Source organism: Pyxicephalus adspersus, chromosome 5 (assembly GCF_032062135.1).
Source record: "Pyxicephalus adspersus chromosome 5, UCB_Pads_2.0, whole genome shotgun sequence".
Taxonomy (NCBI): domain Eukaryota; kingdom Metazoa; phylum Chordata; class Amphibia; order Anura; family Pyxicephalidae; genus Pyxicephalus; species Pyxicephalus adspersus.
Genome location: NC_092862.1, coordinates 79869629 through 79884771, shown reverse-complemented (window position 1 = coordinate 79884771; position 15143 = coordinate 79869629).

Genomic DNA, 15143 nt, shown 5'->3' with positions numbered 1-15143 from the left:
CTTCAATGACTCCAGCTAAGATCAGTTACAAAAAAAGACATAAGTCCTAAGATCATGAGGTTGAAAAAAGACATAAGTCCTTCAAGTTCAACCACTAGAGAAATAAACATATCTCAGATATTAAACCTAATGGACACAGTTGGTCCAGAGGAAGGCAAAAAAAAAACCCTGGTACAATTTGCTTCAACAGGGGAAAAAATTCCTTCCTTAGTCCATGGGGCAATCCTGGATCAATGATCACTGTTATTTTTAATTTAAAGCCTTAATACCCAGGTATATTCTGTGCTTCCTAGAAAAACATCCAGCTTTTTCCTAAAGCAATCTATTGTAGTTGCTGAAACTACTTCCTGGGGGAGCCTTTTCCACATTTTCACAGACCTTACAGTGAAGAATCCCTTTCTTATCTGGAGCTTAAACTTCTTTTCCTCCAGACGCAGAGAGTGCCCTCTTGTTCTTTGCAACAATCCCAAAGTGTATAATTGGGAAGAGAGTTCTCTGTATGGACCATTTTATATTTACACAGGGTGATCATATCCCCCCCCTTAAAAGTCTCTTTCAAGGGAGAATAGATTCATTTTAGCTAATCTCTCCTCATAGCTGAGCTCCTCCATTCCTTTTATTAGTTTAGTTTCCCTTCTTTGCACTCTCTCCAATTCAACAATGTCCTTTTTATGAACTGGTGCCCAAAACTGGACTGCATATTCCAGATGTGGTCTGACCAATGCTTTGTACAGGGGCAGGAAATATGTCTCCATCTTTGAAATATATTCCTCTTCTGATCCAAGAAGGTACTTTATTAGCTTTTGATAATGCAGTTTGACATTGCATGCTGGTATTAAGTCTTTGATCTACCAGAACTTCCGGATCCTTTTCCATTTCTGCCCCCCCCCAACTGTATTCCCCCTGGACAGTATGAACCATGCATGTGGTTAGCCCCCAAGTGCATAACGTTACATTTTTATCTATATTAAATGTAATTTGCCACTTGGCTGTACAATCAAACAGTACATCCAGGTCTGCTTGTAGATTATAGACATCCTGTATAGACTTAATTCCATTACATTGTTTGGTGTCATCTGTACTTGTAATTCAAAACTCTATATCATTTATAAAGATGTTAAACAGTAAAGGTCCCAACACTGAACTCTGGGGTACACCACTAATAACCTTATACCACCTAGAGTATGAATCATTAATCGCTACTCACTGGATGGGGTCCTTAACCAGTTCTCTTTCCATTTACATATTGACTTTTCCAAACCTATTGATCCTAACTTGCATATTTTCCGTCTGTGGGGTACTGTGTCAAATGCTTTAGCAAAGTCCAAGTACACTATATCAACTGCTATTCCACTGTCTACCTGTTTACTTACTTTCTCATTAAAAGAGAGAAAATTTGTTTGACAACTTCAGTCTTTCTTGAAGCTATGCTGACCCTTACACTCTAGGACCTTTCCAACTATGGACATTAAACTAACCAGTCTGTAGTTACCTGGTAATGACATTGCTCCCTTTTTGAAGATAGGAACCACATTGGCCTTACGCCAATCCATTGGTACCATACCAGTGATTAAAGAATCTTTAAAAATTAGAAATAATGGCTTTGAAATAACTGAGCTCAGCTCTTTGAAGACACGTGGATGTAATCCATCAAGTCCTGGTGCTTTGTCAACCTTAATTTTGCCCAACTGTTTCTGCAATCACATAAATTTTGAGCCATTGGGAACTGTTTAAGGCTTGTTGTACTTGTGCACACAGAGCTAAAAAAAGTGTTTAGTAAATATGCCTTTTTTAATCCCCAGTTACCAACCCAGAGGCATCCTTTAGGGCCCTACATGCTCAGATCTGATCATTTTGCTATTAATATTTTTAAAAATGTTTTGGGGTTTACCTTACTTTCCTTTGCAATCTGTCTTTCATTTGAAGTTTTGCACATTTTATCTCCTTTTTTCATCTTTTGGTACACTCTTTATAGTTTTCAACCAATGAAGGTGATCCTTCATTTTTATATTTCTGGAATGCCGTTTTCTTGTTCTTTATGGCTTTTTTTAACATCAGCTGTGAGCCACATAGGTTTTAATTTTATCCTCCGAAATTATTACCTGTTATATTGAATATATATTTACCTAAATATATCTTTCAGTATGCTTGTATAGAACAGACTGAAATTTTGCTCTCTTAAAATTAAATGTTTTTATCTTTCCTATTTTTACTTCCTGTTTACTAGTGTTAGTGTTCGAATTCGTGTTGTCCTTATAGTCGACCAGAATATGGCTGTTCGATTTCGGATAGACCCAACCTGAAAAACACAAGATTTGTGCAAATTCGTGTGTTAAAAAAGTTGTTAAAAAAAATGGTAAAGTAATTTATTGAATGTGTGTGATTTGTTTTACTAACTTTTATTTTTTTTACAAGTTTTCCCACAATGACAGGGTGATTCCCATGGCTACACAGCCAAGGAAATCCCCCTGTCAGTGTGGGATCCCCGGGCACTAGAGGTAAAATGGGGACAAGTCTCCCCATACATTCACCTCCAGTGCTCTGTGATTGGCTGAGGTAAGGTAAACCCTGATGACAGCTCAAGTGTCATCAGGATTTTCATTTCCCCAGCCAATCACAGAGCTCTAGAGGTGAATGAATGGGGAGATTTGTCCCCATATAGTCTCTAGTGGCAGGGATCTTCTCAATTAATGCGGCCGCATTATTTGAGAGCAGTGTGCGATCCGCGGCACTAGAGGTTAATTATCCTCTAGTGCCGGGGATCTTCTCAATGAATGCGGCCGTAGCCAGCCACATTTATTGAGAACAGTATACGATCCCCAGCACTAGAGGTTGAATGGGGACAAGTCTCCCTAATCAAAAGCTTTCCTCAACCAATAAGGGAGCACTATCCCTATTCCTGGATAGAGTTTCTCTATCCAAAAACACATACAACTAGTAAAGGGCTGCAAGAGCTGTCAGATCTGCTCCCCTGATTGCTCTTGCAGTTCTTCACAGTCTCTAAAGATAACCAGAATTCTCCCACCATTGACTTTTTTATGTTGTTTGAATTCGGTATTTGATCACCCGAACAATATCTCCCTATTTGATAGAATAGCTGTCGAATCGAATGGTGAGATATTCGACCAACACTGCTGTTTACATCTTACATTAAATGAAATCATATTATGGTCACTGCTACCTAAACTCTTTTTTTATATGCACATTTGTTAGTGTGTGTTAGTGTTAGTTCTCCATCGTTAGAAAGAACTAGGTGCAGCAGAGTATCATTTCTAGTTGGGGCTTTTATAAACTGTACTATAAAGTTATCCTGTAATAAATTCACAAATTTCCTCCCCCTTTGCTGTTCCTGTAGTACCATTACTTCAGTCAATGTCAGGGTGGTTGAAATCTCCCATGATTAAAACCTTTCCACTTTTTTCTGCTTTATCTATCTGTGCTAGTAGTTGATTCTCTATTTCTTCTTTAGCACTTGGGGTCTATATCAGACTCTAATATTTAATTGTGTGTTATTCATCCCCACATTCAACTCCACCCATAAAGCCTCAACCTCTTTGCTTGCTCCATCAACAATTTGTTCTTTCACATTCACTTTCAGATCACTTCTCACATACAGACAGACACCACCACCCTTTGGTTTGACTCTTTCTTAATGAAAGAGAGTATAACAAGGAATATTGACAGCCCAGTCATGTGAAGAACAAAGCAAGGATTCAGCAGCACCAACTAAGTCATAATGCTCTTCATTCATTAAAGCTTCCAACTCCCATTACAAATAGTACTGCGCAATCCAATGTTTTTGTGTAACATGGGAAACTCCTTATATTTATCCATAACCCTCCCCCCAACTATCCCCAATCCACCCTCCACTAGTGGCTGACCCCTGTCTAATCTTTTGCCACATTATTTAACTGTCCCACCCCCCTCTGTCCTAGTTTAAATATCCCTACACCATTCCCCCAAATCTTTCCCCTAGCACGGCAGACCCCCTTCCATTTGGATGCAAACCATCTCGGGCATACAGGTTGTACGCCAATGAAAAGGCAGTGCTCTAAGAACCCAAACCCTTCCCTAATAAACCATAACTTAAGCCATGCGTCTAAGCTCCCTCTGCTTTCCCTACTATGCATATGGCACAGGCAAAATTCCAGAAAAATTACCCCATGTAGTTCCTTTCCATCAACTTGAAACCTAGTTCTTTAATTTTTAAGGATCCTGCTAAATACATGCAAAATATATATGTATAGTAGTAAACGCATATCACTACAAACACATTGAGAACAATTCCATGTTGGATGTTTCCTATTTCTCCGAAATAGATTAGTGTACAAATTAGAAAACTCTTCTGTCTCAGTGTTATGCTGGATGATCTCAGTGAAGGTTTTATTGAGTCTAGCATACTTTGTCAGAGTTACACAAATCTGGACTACCTATTTATCCAAGGGCTTGGGCAAAACTCCCATAATTATGCTGCAGGGAGCTGCTAGTGCTGAATGGTTGAATGGTTTATCACAGGAGATAAATTATATAATTTTCCCAAATGTCGAGAAGAGTTCTGGCAATTGGATGGAGAATTCAAATGAACCAAGCAGTCAAATGTGCCTAGAATATACTAATGTTTTAATATGCCATTCTTTAAAATTTTTGAAATGGAACTGTTGCCCTCACATGCTGTATTCACATGTGACACAATGTATCTTTTTATTTTGATATATAACTGCTGTATGTTTAGCTACAACCAATGGTAATTTTTAGTAGTTTTATATCCTTTGAATATATTTCAAACCTTTCACTTTGTACATCTTGGAATTATTATTTGTAAGCGACAGCTATTACAGACAACTGACTCTTTATGAAATATAGTCAGGTTATTCAGTACAAATGGAACAAACTTTATTTTCATTTCAGATCAAAGTTGCAATCTTTTTGAAGTTTAGCTATTTGATAAAAAAAATGTCTTTTTTTACTAAGTTAATAGGACATGGGGATCTTTTATTAAACTGCAAAATGTTATTAATATTGCAGAATTAGCTTGAAAGAAATATGTGAAATGACACCGGAAATTAATTAGATTATTTCATCATTCTTTTAAATTATAAACTTTGATACACTTGCATAGATATATAGGTACATTGATAAAAAGGCACAAAGACAAACAGAATTTTAATGAGTATGAAGCTTTTATCTACTATCATTTTGTGACTTAATTTTGGCTGTTTATACTGCCTATTGATTGCTGTAGAAACCTGCTGTTTTAATGTTGTTATTGATATTCTCCCTGGGTTTTCTTCTAATTCTACCATTGATATTACCTTGATTGGATTTAGTTTATTTGAATTGCCTGTAGGTTTTCGTCTCTTGAGTTTTTCACTGTTTATAGACATGCAAAGATAAAACCTCACTTTTCATCTAAAATCCTTGAGAGACTGCAACAGATAGACATATTTAGAACATGAAAACAACAATCACAAGAAGTACGCAGCACTTCTCACCTCATTTGTATTAGACCTCATTTGAAACCATGAATATTTTCCTGACATACAGTTCATCGTACACATTTTTAATTTAAATGTATTCTTTTTTTTTAACTTGCAGAATTATTTTTTATAACTTTTTTTGTCATAATGCCAAAAATAAGGAGATTTCATGAATGGCATTGTGTATCACTTCGTTTTTTTAAAGGAAGGAAGATTTTCAGAAAATAAGACTCTGACTCACAAACATCTAACTATGCAAAAGCTGCATTCTGTTTGTAATTATTAGTTTAGGTCTGTATATGGCTTGGTCAGTGTTTGTAGAAAAATTCAGTTAATTCTTTTCCCTTTGCTCAAACAGCCACTTACCCCCCCCCCCCCCCCCCCCCCCCCCAGTCATATACTTTTTTAAAAAAGCAGATCAAGGCTTTATGCAGGTAGAAAGCCTTGGCAAAGTTAACACCTCAGATGATTCTGGCCCAATATGACCATATGTTTCTTCTACATTTCAACTACCATTTCAGTGTCTGATTTAGAGGTTGCCACTGTAATGCAGGGATAGTAGGAGATCTCCTGTGGTATATTTTATTCTTCCAGTCTGGTCTGGTTTGTAGACATAGTGTAAAGTAATTTTTTGCATAATAAAAAAGGAAAGTAATGGCATATATCTGTTATCTAGTTCATCCTTTCCACCATTAATCACATTCTAATGATATTTTAAAATATTTTCAGAATCAAAACTATTTTCATAACATACCTTATTTTAGACCCAGTGAGATCATCACTCTGTTCCTACCGCCTCAAATGCATGTTGTAAAAAGCTGACTGTTTGTAAAAGGAGTTTAGGGCAGTATAGTAAACTTGAACAGTGTAATTGGAGTAATTTCTAAACAGCAAGGAGCCTGTACATAAATGTAAGACTGAAGGTCAAACCGGGCCATTTAGCTTTAACCGCAACTGATAGAACAACCATCAAGCCCACCAAACTTACGTATATACATCTAGTTAGTTGGAAAGCTTGTATAAATTATTTTTGAAATTGCTAGTTGGGTTACATCTCCTATTACCTATGATCTATGGTCCATTTCCTCCAGGTTTGTCATTGGCTTGAAGTTAGGTATAGAATCTAAACATTCGTGTTCCTATTTGCTGCTAAAGAATACTGCAATGTCTGTAAAAGTAGCAGTAATAGGATCTAAGGATATTGACCACCATTCTTTGAAATGCAGCATCTTAAGGAGAAAATCTTTGAGGAAAAAACAACAGAGTTAAAAAAAATCTGCTTTATCTTTTGCCTTCTATGTAAGTGAAACCTGCTGAGATCGTCTGGCGAAGTCAAGGGCAGTTACATATTTAGAAGGACCTAACCTCTTAATCAGTTTCTTTAATCTTAGCATGAATTGTTTCAATTATCCTATAGAAGTCCAGCCATGCTGCAAGTAATGTATTTTCTACAGTTGGTCCAAAGAACCTGGTTTCCAGGTCTAAAAACCATAACTTGATTTGTTCCCAGACTAATAGCATGGCTGCAACATGTCTTGGTGATGCTTGATTTATTATACTCTCACTACTTCTTTAAACAAAGTCTTGACAGTTTTGGTAAATGATTCAGCCAACCTATCTATCAGGGGTTGATACACAGATATAATTATTTGTTATTAAATCATTTACACAACACAACACAAACTCCATTACACAACGTCCTTTGATTCAACAAAAGATTCTTGTGTGATAAAAATGTGGAACAACGTTTTAATATACTATAGTTTTGGTGGAAAATCATTTAATCTTAGCAGATAACATGAACCAAGGGTACATGAACACAATAATGTCCTCCAGCTGATATTGCCGCCTTAGGCCGCTACTACTGTTTTAAAGGAATTTTGGGTACAATTAGCCAATAGGCTACAGGTATGGGAGATATAAGCCAATGTATGTATTTTGGACAATTTTCATGAGCCCCTGCTTGAAAATGTTCTTTGGTCTATTCACAACCCAGCTGACCACTCTGGTTGTGTTTATGGGCTCAGTCTAATACAGTGTTGTTTCCAGATTTAAGCACTATAGGCTGCTCTATGCCATTATACAATTTGTCAACCCAACACAACAACTCTCTTAGTTATTATTATTACTATTATTAATAAACAGGATTTATATAGCGCCAACATGTTGCACAGCGCTGTACAATAAATAAGTTTACAACAATATTAGAAATCATTTTTCTCATACCCTATGGTTGTCTATTCAACTGGCATGGGGTGTTTAAGACAAGCCAAAACAAATTTCTGCTATGTGCTGCTTTAATGTTACATTAATAGGAATGCATAGGGCTTGGTATGGTAAAGAATGAGAATGTATACTCTCTGCCTCCTATTTCCCTTACTGGGCTGCATACCTCAATAAGAGTCTGTATGGTGTTTTAAGGACACCACACTTTTTTCCTTCGGTATTCTTTAAAATAATTGTACACTGTCCCTTTAAATCAATGACAATTGCTTAAAATGTTTGCAGGATGCGCTCCTATCTCCAAGTGATTTATTGGATGCATTTGCACAGAATAACTTGCATGTAAAATTAAAAAATGACCTAAATGAACTTTCTGCCACACAATATATTCGGGAGAGATGTGCAGATCATCCCTGAAGATCACATGACAAAATGTATATGTGATTAGCATTTAAAGAAGATTGAAGCATCATTTTTCCCCCAAGGGAACATTAATTTTTTATATAGTAAAATACAAAAAAGGAATTTAATTTTGCATGCACAATGTTTGTAATTCAGCCTGTCACATTTCAAATGCATGAGGTATTAATTTGAATTTTGGCTAAGAGTCCTCATATCTGGTAAATCCTACACTAACACCTTTGTGATATCTGATAATGGTTCCCAGATCAAACCGTTGATTGTGCAAGAAAAAGCAAGAAACTAAATTGTGGATGCACATTGCTTCTGCTCCTTATACCATCTTTCATATGTATCAAACTGGCGGGTATGCTTTTAAAAGGCATCCTATTTACTTTTGTTTACTTGAATAACCACAGGTAGGTTCACTCTCAAGCTGTTTGTCTACCCAGATATTAGTTCCATTCTGGATGCACTTATTGCTTGGTTAGAAAACATTTAGCTTTTACCATTAACATAGGCACCCAAGAATGATATTGTCTTTGTATGGGACTTACCTTCACATCAATAGATTTGTAAAAGCAACAAATCTCTGCTGTGTTGGAAGTGTTAGGTTTATCCACTGGCTTCATTTACACTTTAAGCACGGGGTGTTTTTAATCCTATGCTGATCATTTTATGCTTTCAAATAGACTTATTGATCCATACTAGCAAAATTGTTAACAAAGCTATGTGTTTCCATTTGCATGGAAGTATTATTTAAACCATCATGATTTAAATGGTGATACTAGCTGAAGAACGTTTTTCTTGTAAGATAATTTAATGTTTTTTTTTTGTAATTATTTACTGAGTAACACAATTTATATTAAGTGAAAATCAAGTTAGTATATTATCTATAGTGATAAAAACAAGGTTTTAAAGAATGTTAAATATAAATGTAATTGTAAATGTAACCTAAATGTAATTGTTTCAATTGCATATATTAGCATTAGTATACAAGTAAGTAATAATGCAGGAAGATTTCCAAATCAATTCGGTAACTTGGAGAAGTCTAAAAACTTTAAACATAACAATAGTTATGTAATATTAATGAGCAGATATGCAATTGAGGTATTGCAATGCCTTTCTTTAATAATCAATCACAGTTCAGTGTATTGTGTGTATCTTTATAAATGTATCTCTTTAAATTATCATTACCTATTCTTTGTTACAGTACATAGTGAAATTCCTAAATATACATGGATCCAGTGCAAGAAAAAAACAAAAACAACATAGAAAAGAACACTGCACACTTAATTTACTTTAGGCCACAGATGCATCAAACCTGTTTTCAAAGAAATCAGCAACCAGCTTTCTGTCCATTGTATTGAACAGTGTAAGCCAATGCTAATTGACTGTTTTTAAATACTTCTTTTCAACTGTCATTAAATAAAAATGGGTCATTTGTTTTTAAAATCAATTTGCAGAGTAAAATTAGATCTTTACAAGCTGTGATACCTTGCAATCAGTTATCACACTACATTTATCATAGTCCACTAATGATTTCATTTTCACAAGGGTCAATAAAACTACCAAATTTTCTATGCTACAAAGATAATTGTTATATTTCAAATTGTAGTTAAATGTGCATTGATTCAATCTGTGGATGTTAACTGACATAATGAACAGTTAGCAGAGGTGAAACAGAATGTTAACTTGTCTTCATTCTGCCTATTGGTTACAATTTGTAATAATATAGGAATTAATTTATTTTCTTTTAGGCTGACTATACCCTACTAATTCCTTACAAATTATAAGACCTGTTCTAGCATCACTTGTTATAACTAAAAACTTTGTACGATATGGTATAAGATATGGTAAGATGGTCTTCATTCATAGTTGTGAACTTGTATTTTGTTATTGTTTTTCTTTCACACAACAAGGGGAAATGATTAGCAACTTGTAGCTTGGAGAGAGTTTCCCATTTGATTTGTAAACTAGAACAATTTTGAAAAAAAAAAATAAAACATTTAAATAACTTTATTAAATTAGTGTGGAAATAAATGGAAAGGTGAAAACTATGAAAAACAGTTAATGAAAAAGTTAATTTTGAAAAATGTTTTATCATTTGCATGAAAATTGAAATGGCCAAAGCCTGACTAACATCCATTATTTATGCTTTTATTGCTTTAATTTTATTTATTTATTTTTATAAATAGACCCTGTTAAATATTATATGAGATTATAATCACATCATCAACAACAGATTTAGAACTCATAATCTAATGGGGATGTTTTTGAACAAAAGCAAAAAGTATATTCACTTTGAAGATTTTGCAATCCATAGACACTTTAGGTTACCTGCACTTTGATGGCGTTAGTTACATATTGGTTTCATTCTGAGTTTTTTTTAAACAACTGTCAGCTTTAGCTACACTGAAACACTGATAATTGCAACTCCCATAATACAAGGAAGCTGTAAATGCACCATTTAATAGTACAAGCAGTATTTATGTCCAATGAGTGAAAATATTTTTTGTTGGTGTTAGGCGGCTTACATATCTTTCGTGATCTTTTGAAGTACATACCATCATTTTTCCAGAAATAGAGTGTGGGAGGATTCAGATTTATCAGGTTATGCATATTAGTTTTAAAAAAATATTACCAGTGATAATATTGGTACGAGTTTACTACACCCTTTTAATGATTCATGTCCCATGCAGGGTCAGATCTCAAAAAAGGCTGTAAGTTGTGAATTTATCAAATGACGTAGAACAATTGAGACTACTGTCCTCCAAAAATATCAAATCTTGGATCAGCTCCACAGCATGTGATACAGACCAGCTTTCAAAGCGCCGTATTTTTGGTGTTCTGTCCGAGAAGAGTCTAATCCATCTGCTTAAACCCAACTGTCTAGTCTCATAATCTAGGAGTTTGTAGGTAAGGTTAGACATCAGACATTGTTTGTCTGGCAGGGTTGGGCACAGATAGCAGCCAGTCTAAAGGATTTACCCGATTTTTGGGTGAGAGATTTTTTATAATACCATTGACGTAGGAACTTATTTGAAGGCATGTAAAAGTCTGTGAATCATGTCCTTACTTATGCCAGACATACCAGAAAGAGTGTAATAGAGAGTCCTGAAGGATTTCCGGGGGCAACAACTCTTTGTGAATTTGTAATATGTAGGTTAAATTTCCACCTATGACAGATTGTTGGTCTAGGGATGAATAAGTATACCAGGCAGTGCCATGTACCCAGTCTCTAATATATCCAGTAATTGCCACCAAAACATTCAATTCAATATTCAGAAAACTGAGTCTTCAGTCCTCACCTGTTGTGGTATACACATAGCCTACACGTAGACTCTTGCCTGTCTAAATAAATGAGCAAAAGGTTTTGTAAATATCTTGCAACTCTACTATTGCCAAAATGTACAAGGTTTATAGGATTTAGGGAAATATGACCACTTTAAAAAGACTTCTCCCAAGGTATGAGAGAGTTAAATGGGCCGATTTTTGTAATTGTACCTTAATTGAGCACCAAAGTGGAAGAATATTAAGTCTATAAAGTTTGGAGGGATTTTTGGGAATCAAGACTCCCAAATACTCCAGACAATCCTTGCACTACACAAAGGGATATTTAGATAAAAGCTCAAGATTTCTCTAAGTTAATAGCCTAAAGTGAAACAAAATCATATTGCAAAAAAAGTTGTAAAAAATAGCTGTTAAGCTAGATGTCAGTCTGGCTATGTACAAAGTAAGTCATCTACAAAGGCCATAATTTTAACTTTTTTTTGTTACCTATAGGTATCCCATCAAATTCCCAAAAAGATTCCAAGAGGTGCAGTAAGGGGTCTAAAGTATAGGGGAAAGTGGGCAGCACCGGTCAAAATTACCAGGGCAGATAAAATATAATTAAAGGGAAGTTTTGTCTCCACAGATCTATAAATATATTGAATGTATGAAAGATTTGTCCAAATGCACGCTTGGCAAAGATGGCATTATAGTTAGGTAACATTCCACTCGCTCTAACACTTTTTCAGCATCCAACTCTAGCAACATTGTTTGGGCCGAGATGCTGCAACAGTAGCATCTGTTGCAGTGCGGACCCCTACAGTAAAATGTTTTCCCCTCACAAAACCTAATTGGTGAGAAGTAAGTAAGGAAAGTGAAAATCTCTGTAATCTATTAGCCGTTAGTTTCACAAAGATTTTATAATCACTATTCAGTATTGCAATAGGTCTGTAGATGATACTACAGAGAGAAATTTATCCTCCTTGGGAATTAAAGTGGTATGAGCCTCATGAAAATGTGGAAATGGAGTGTTATGCAAAAAAATCAAGTTATAAACTTTTGTAAGTAAAGGGGTAATCTCCTCCTTGATCATTTATTAAAATTCCATAGAGATGTCTGGTGTTTTATTACTTGCCATCATAGTAATGGTCCTCTGAATCTCCTCAGTGGTAATAGAGCGGTTCAGGACCTCACGTTTCTCAGAATAATTCAGTTAATTTAGTCCTCGTCAGGACTTTATTTTGAGTTTTTAGGTTTGGAGGGTCATGCTGTGTACAACTGTTTGTATTAATTTCTAAAATTTAAAAATTGTATCTTAAGCCATTTGTAAAACAGCAGATTGAGGGTCTTTCATGCGCGAAATATCACTTAACTGCTTCCTGACAGGCTTGTTTTAATGCAGATGTGCCCTGCCCCAGATTTTCCCTGCATGCTCTCACTGCCTTAATCTGTAATTCTGCATGTTTACATTGATATTCCTTAAGTTTCCAATTCCATTATATACCCCCCTATTACCACTTTCATTGTGTGCCACAGTAATACTGGGGAATCCCAGAGTTCTAAAATGTCATCTAGGCTGTTGGCCCACTACTGTTTCACAAAGTTGATAAAATCAGGTGATTTGGCCAGATGGTTTTGGAATCTTCCAAGCATTTTTGAATGGTTTTGAGAGCTGGAACAAATGATCTGAAAGAGTGGATTCAGCTATGGATGTATGAGAGACCTTGGAAAAAGGGACTTCCAGAAAAAATATGGTTAATCCTGGAAAAAAAAGTATGCACCTTACAATAACAAAAATAGCTTGTTTCATCCACTAAGGAGGCCTGAGATATCAAATTTTTTAAACTCCTTAGAAGGTGTGTTGGGTTGTCTGATGGATGTATGACTTATAACTTTGCTCACTTGCTGTTCCAGTTCATTAATCTGTTTGTTGTTAGAGGAAATGTTGAGTAACACAGTTACTCACAGTTTTGATGTTTTTTGTCATCACATTTTGTCTTCACTGTTAACCCCAGGGCTGGAGAGGTTTGCAACACTTCCATTACAGTACAAGATAAGACCTGAGGAACTTATGAGGGTAGCAGCTCAGGTGAGGTTAGTGGTGAAGGTGGTGGAAGGAGGCTTGATTTCTGTGACATTTTGGCTTTTTGTTTAGAGGATTGCTTGCAAGTACTATTGGATAGTGATTTGCCCACAAACTTATCCATGACCATTAACTTTAAGAAGTTTGTATAAGAGGAAGAACAAAGGAGATGGCACAATAATTAGAAGATTTGGTGGACTAACACTACCACAATCAATATCTGCAGAGAATACGCATTCAGATAAAGAACAGTTCTATCATCCAGCCTGCCCTTGCATGGAGATGTGCAAATTTAAAAAAGCATCCTGATCTATATATTCAGCAGAAAAAATAGAGGACTTATAAAACAGCAGATGGAATAAGTTGCAGGCTGTCTTTATCCAGGTCTGCATTTGTAGTCTACCCAGTGTGGTAAATTCTTTTTGGTGGTGCTACAAGAGGACATGTCCTGGTGCTGTCCTTGCTGTGTATAGCTGTGGCTGCAACCGTTTGCTGATGGCCATTGACTACTAGGTGGTCTGTCCCTGGAACTCCGACTCCAGGTTATTAGTTGCTAGTGGGGTAAAAACGAAACCCGCTCCAGGTCTCAGACAGGATTCTGCTCCTCCCCTGCACCAGGGAGAGCAGTAGAGATAATTGAGTTTTGGGAAATGGGGAAAAGAAATTCTGGGAGCTAAGGTACAATGTGTTTGACTCAAAACTCTTGCTTTATTTTATTTTTTTTTTATAAGGAGGTGGGGATCTTTAGACTTCAGTTATTCTTTAATGCTTATCAATGCTCGCTTATACACTGAAGAAACATGGACTATTGTTTATTGCTGTAATCAAGATCATATTTGTCATTTTTCATTTCTGTATACAAAATGAATGCCTTTTCAGTACTGTAAGTTGATACAAATTTTGTATTTCTAAGATAGAGCTGGTCAATATATATACATTTAAACCAAACATAGAGCAGATTATTTGGAGCTAAACAATCCAACTTCCAATATGCTAACGCTAAAGCCCCATACAGATATCAAATGGTTTTCCCTGGAAAGGGTCTTTTGTGAGCAATTCCAGTGACAGTTGAACGAGTGCTGTACATAATTTACCATTAAATTTAATAGTGAAGTGAGAAGGAGGACAAGTTAGCAGATTAATGGTCATTTTTTTCAGAGCAGTGGATGCCGGATTGGTGAACAACATTGTGGGACCTCTGTAGTCACACACACATATTCCAATCTTCTTCTTTGGCTGCAATCATGATTCCAACAAGCAGTGAACTAACTTTTTCAATCAGAACCAATGAAACAATTTTTTTCTTGATAGTTTTTTGGAATATACATCTTTTAGTTAGATGGTAAATACAATATGTAATTTTGCTCAGTCTTCTACTAATCTTAGTGCTTACTGAACTTCCAAACATCTATTTTGTTTAATGTGTTGTATAATAGGATCACACCATTACTCTCATTATGCAACAGACTTGTTTAAAGAGACATGCAACATCCGCAGGTCAAGCCAACCAAATGGTTAGTCAAATCATGTCATCTGTAGTGAAGTGTAGCATAATGATGTTTTCTGCCTTATTAAGTAATTCAGTCAACCCCAAAAGAAATTAGGTACATCGCCTGACATGGGGTGTATTGAATGTAATATTCCTAAAATAACTTTTATATATATATATATATATATATATATATATA